Source organism: Sceloporus occidentalis, unplaced genomic scaffold (assembly GCF_023333645.1).
Source record: "Sceloporus occidentalis isolate IW3139 unplaced genomic scaffold, rSceOcc1.0.p SCAF_203, whole genome shotgun sequence".
Lineage (NCBI taxonomy): Eukaryota > Metazoa > Chordata > Lepidosauria > Squamata > Phrynosomatidae > Sceloporus > Sceloporus occidentalis.
Genome location: NW_028317183.1, coordinates 10,001 through 15,851, shown reverse-complemented (window position 1 = coordinate 15,851; position 5,851 = coordinate 10,001).

Genomic DNA, 5,851 nt, shown 5'->3' with positions numbered 1-5,851 from the left:
ATAGGATTTTGAAAATGTGACAGTTCTTCTTTGATCCAATGTCATCAGCATGTCATATTAGCAATATCTCACCCAAAGTTAAAATCAATATTTCATTCCCCCCCCGCAAGAATAAATGTACTGTATGTACTTATTTCAATTCTGGCTTCCACAAGCCATCAACATATGGATTATAATAATGACATTCCCCAATGAAAATCACCAGGGCAACATTTCTGATCTGTGATCTTCTGCTCAGTCCTACCGAATCACTTATTGACACAGTTTGATATATTATTGTGTTTATCAGTGTACCAAATTGTTTTTTATAGGTGGATTAAATCAGGTGATCTTTAAAATGGTGGTATAAAATGTAAATGTTGTTAAAGTCATAGCTCTGCTTTCAGTCACCATGCCTATACCTGGCCACATTCGCATCAAATGTCTTTCTCTCCTGAGTTTCTTTGTTTGAGGGTCTTTTTTCTTCTGTATTTGCTTTTAAAGTTAGCGCTTTTCTACCAAACATCTATGCACATATTCATATTTGACAATTCCATGCAATTGTTCATATGAGAAATACATATAGTATATTTAAAGACCCATATGAACACATTATGCATAGACAATCTACATCTTTTTGATACATGTCCAAAAAATGACTTGTCCTAAACTGTAAGTAAATATTTTTGTACATTGTAACAGATGGGTTTTTTTGCACTTGATTCACTGCACTAACAGAGATTCTCAAATATCATCTTGCAAGGGATAGAAACATTTGGGAAAAATGTAGTAGTTGCCGGAAGATCTAAGAATGTGGGCATGCCAATATCAATGCTGCTGCACACGGACGGAAAACATGAGAGACCTGGAGGTAAGTTATATAGCATCGCATTCAATTTATTACTACATGACTTGGCAGAGTAAATGCAATTAATACCATACACCATGCCATAAACTAGTTAATGAATTACATAGACCACTTGCATTTTATGTGATTCTATGAGGGTTATGTGCAAAACGTAGTTCTGGTGCAAAGGTTGAAAAGTGGTTTTATCACCATAGCAAACAATTGCAACTACTTTTCAGGCATTAAAATAAGATATTGCACAACTGTGAAATTTAATTACTGTAGTATTAAGTTTTTTGGGGTACTCGTAAATCTATATCACAATTGGCAGCATCATTATGATAGAAGATTGAAATGAATGGTTACAAAACAGTAAGTTAGTGACAACATATAAGTTTACTGTTCGCAGGTCCACTTTCTTATAGACATAGACATTATTTTTTTAAAAAGGAATCAGGACCTGTTCATTTAAATGAGCTTGAAATTCTTTTAATGCTCACTTTCTTTCCTAATTGACACACTTGAATATCTTCAATATTCCCGAATTCTCAATTTTTGCCCTAATTATTATTGTTTTTGGTAATTATATTAAGAAAATACAAAGATTTGTATTTGGTATATAGGTAGAGAATAGATCATATCAGATTTATGTTCATATGAGGTTGGGCAGACTGGATGGGCCTACTGGTTCTTATCTGCCGTCACTTTCTATGTTTCTATATATTTATTCAATGGCTGTTGAAAAGTACATACGCAGCAAAAAAGTTATAGAAAGGGGAGCGCAGAACCTAAAAAGCATTAAAGGCATGCACATTCAGATTTCCAGGTTGCTGCTAGAATAATTATGACCAATAAATACACGAAACAAAGCAAGAATTCAGAGCATACCAGCAAATACTATTCAAAAAACGCCCATCTAAGGCATTAATATTGGGGATTCCGTCACACTATGTGGCCATATATTTCTTAACCCTCCACTACACCGAGGTACCCCAAGTTTGGTGAATGCAATCTATTTTCTCATGACCATATTGCTAACCAATGAGCTAAGTCAGTGGCACTGCACTGCCTTTTAACCCAAATGAAACTCTCAAGCAGCATTACCAGGGGCGTAACTAGAAGCCTCAGGGCCCCGGTGCGAGAATCTGTTAAGAGCACCCCCCCAAAACGAAAACATGATTTTTTTCCCCTCACACTATCTACCCCCCCTTCTCACACAATCTACCCCCCCTTCTCACACTATCTACCCCTGTCCCCCCTTCTCACACTATCTACCCCTCTCCCTACCCCCCTCCCTTCTCACTATCTACCCTCTCCCTACCCCCTCCCTTCTCACTATCTACCCTCTCCCTACCCCCCTTTGTAGGTCACTTACCGTGCAGTCCTGTGGTGGGAGCACAAGGCCTCTGTCTCGCTGCTCTGGCGCGGTGCGCGCGGCTTCACTGCTGAGCGCCGGCATATGATGTCATACAGACAGATGCCTCGCGCTCCCACCACTGTAGTCGGGGTGGCGGCAGGAAGCGGAGGAGCCAGAAGGACGCTGAGCGGTTGCTGAAAACGACTGCTCGGCACCCCTTTGGCCCCCCCTGACTGGCAGAACTCCAGGGCCCGGTCGCAATCGCGACCCTGGATGTTCCGCCACTGGTTGATGCTATTTACCAGTTTCAGTAGCTAGAGGGAGGTGGAATTACAAGCGGTTGGATAGCACAGCTATGGCAAGCCCATCCAATAATGATGTTACATTAAGAATCAGATACAGTGAAGCATAATGAAGTTAGGCATTCAGAGGACAGCGTCTAAGTGTGGCATATTACTATTCTGTTCAGCAATTATATTCTATACTCTTTCCTGCATATGGTCTTTTTAATTTTTCAAGTCCTGTACTAGAAAAGTGGGAAGACGTGACCAGAAAAAGTACTTTATGTATATAATTTATGTGTTTTTTCATCTTCAGGTGATGCTACAGTGACAATTACTCATAGGTATACCCCAAAAGACCTTCTGAAGAGACACACACAGCTAGCAGATATTGTAATCGTAGCTGCAGGTAAGAATTTCCAGTGGAAAATTATCATTGTTTGTATTTTCTAACAACAAAACCAATAACAACCTGCAAGATGTTGCTTTGCATCCTTCATTTTAGTAAAATAGCACATTCTTGCAAGTCTCTCCCTCAGTGACCAGTAGTTCCCTTACACTGCTCACTTGATATTGCATGCCATGAAGAAGCATAACATCCTAGAGCTCAACAGTATGAGAGCCCTGCTGCAACTTAGTAGTGTGCCCTGACCCAACGTTTGAGGAAGTTCAGGCCAGGCAGGTCGTATTAGTGATCTGTGCATGGAAATTACAGTATAACATCCATTTTGTCTTCACCCCATCCAAAGATGGCTCTACCATTTGAGGAGCTTGAGCAACTGTGTAGGATTTACAGTGATCTGTAGAGCCAGAATGAAATAACGAAGAGTTTCGTGTAAGTCCTTGAAACACACAAATGGTACATCAGGAGGAGTTATGTTTGTTGGATGTGTCACTGCCCAAAGTTAGACACAGAAACTGATAGGTTTCTAAAAAAACAGAAATTAAGTTAGGATGGTGAGCCTGTACTAGTTTATGCGCAGTTAGCTGTTGACAGAATAGGTGGCGGTGACAAGGAGCTAAATTAGCAGATAACACCTGTATCAGCCACAGTTCTACAAGCTGTAAGATTATGTTATTGCTAAGACTCTACAACATAATGTTGTTTTTTTTATAACATAAGGTACTGAAAGGAAAGCCAGGAACAGACAAGGCTGTAGCTCAGATTCAACTATAAGGTTTTCAGTTGGTGGATTTCAGGAGAAGATATAGAAGGTCTAGCAGATCAGTGATGTAAAGTGAGTAGCTTAGTCCTAGAACTGGGAAGTAGGAACTCAACAAGTCGTCTTAAGTTGTGGTAGTATTTACTAGTCTTTCTGATGTATATTGCATACATAAACCTTGCAAAGACTAGAGTGACCACTGTAAATTTATACATATGACGACAATGAAAAACATGACTTTGAAAGTCAAAGATAGCCAAGTTTTTAAGCAATCGGAAAGATCAGGAAAGCATATAGCCTTGCTGAAAGAAAGGTAAGAAAGGCAGTGAACACAGCTGCACAACAGGCAGAAATAAAGGTTATGGAACTCCTAATTGTGCATGAAAATGTCTAAGAAAACAATCCAGATAAGTTAGACACACAGAGGCCAAGGAGATATTTTGAGAATGTTCTCAAGGCAATTAAAATAGGACAACATAATTTGCATGAGATGATTAGGGTTCACATGCACCAAGTCCAAGAGCAGATGTTTTCCTTTACAGCTCTTGCAGGGAAACACACAGATGTAGCTATAATGGTGACAGTCACCTCACCAACTATGCAGATGAGCTGATCCTACAGGGTTTGTTTGCATTCTGGTCATTTCTATGTAAATACAATATTACATACAAACAATATTTCCTAGTGACTGTTTAACCCCTTCAATCCCGGAGAAATTTTGCCATTTTTGCGCTATGTCGGTTCAGCGATGATTCTCTTTTACTGTGAATAGTGTACCCATATAAACTATATATTGTTTTTTCAAGGAGAGATAGAGCTTTCTTTTGATACCATAGTTGGATGATTAGCTGAAAATTCAGAATTAGAAATTTAGTAAAAAGTAGCAAGAATTAGAAAAAAAAATCTGTGTTTTTTTCATTTTCCCTCTGAATCCTCACAAAATTAGGTAAAAAGACAGAAAATTCCATCCAGATTTATCCATTTAGGTGTCCTGTAGATGTCGATGTGCCCAAAGTGCCCGTTCCCGGCCGCCTAAGTTGATCGCGGCCGGCCGGCAGTTTTGCTCTAAGTCCCCGTTTTTGGCAGGTCAAGTTGCTTGAGAAACCCTGGAAGTCAATGAGGTCGGATTTGCCGGCCGCATCCGACCCTCGCTCCATCGAAGTCGGCATGCCTTGCCGGATTTTCCCGGTGGTGACGTGGAACTCCGTCCCGGTTCGCCAGGGACGTCAGGCACCCTCCGCCGGATATATAGGGAAGCTGCTGCTGCTTGTTCCAGAGAGCCGGCTCCCAACGACCTCGCGAAGCCCAGCCCGGGTGCCGGCCATGTCCCGGCCCCGGCCCCGGGAACCCCACCGTCCTGTAGACCTCCGAGGGTCCCGCCCGGGGCTCCACGGACCTCGGGAGGACCAGCCCGGGTGCCGCACCGGCGGTCCAACCCGCCCATGTCCCGGGCCGTGTCCCGGGAACACCACCTTGGGGCAGACCCCCGAGGGTCCCGCCAGGGGCTCCACGGACCTCGGGGTGCCCAGCCCGGGTGCCGCACCGGCGGTCAAACCCGCCCAAGTCCCGGGCCGTGTCCCGAGAACACTACCTTGGGGCAGACCCCCGAGGGTCCCGCCAGGGGCTCCCCGGACCTCGGGGTGCCCAGCCCGGGTGCAGCACCGGCGGTCCAACCCGCCCAAGTCCCGGGCCGGGTCCCGGGAAGAGCACCATGGGGCAGACCCCCGAGGGTCCCGCCAGGGGCTCCCCGGACCTCGGGAGGACCAGCCCGGGTGCCGCACCGGCGGTCCAACCCGCCCAAGTCCCGGGCCGGGTCCCGGGAAGAGCACCATGGGGCAGACCCCCGAGGGTCCCGCCAGGGGCTCCCCGGACCTCGGGAGGACCAGCCCGGGTGCCGCACCGGCGGTCCAACCCGCCCAAGTCCCGGGCCGGGTCCCGGGAAGAGCACCAGGGGGCAGACCCCCGAGGGTCCCGCCAGGGGCTCCCCGGACCTCGGGGTGCCCAGCCCGGGTGCAGCAACGGCGGTCCAACCCGCCCAAGTCCCGGGCCGGGTCCCGGGAACACCACCATGGGGCAGACCCCCGAGGGTCCCGCCAGGGGCTCCCCGGACCTCGGGAGGACCAGCCCGGGTGCCGCACCGGCGGTCCAACCCGCCCAAGTCCCGGGCCGGGTCCCGGGAAGAGCACCAGGGGGCAGACACCCGAGGGTCCCGCCAGGGGCTCCC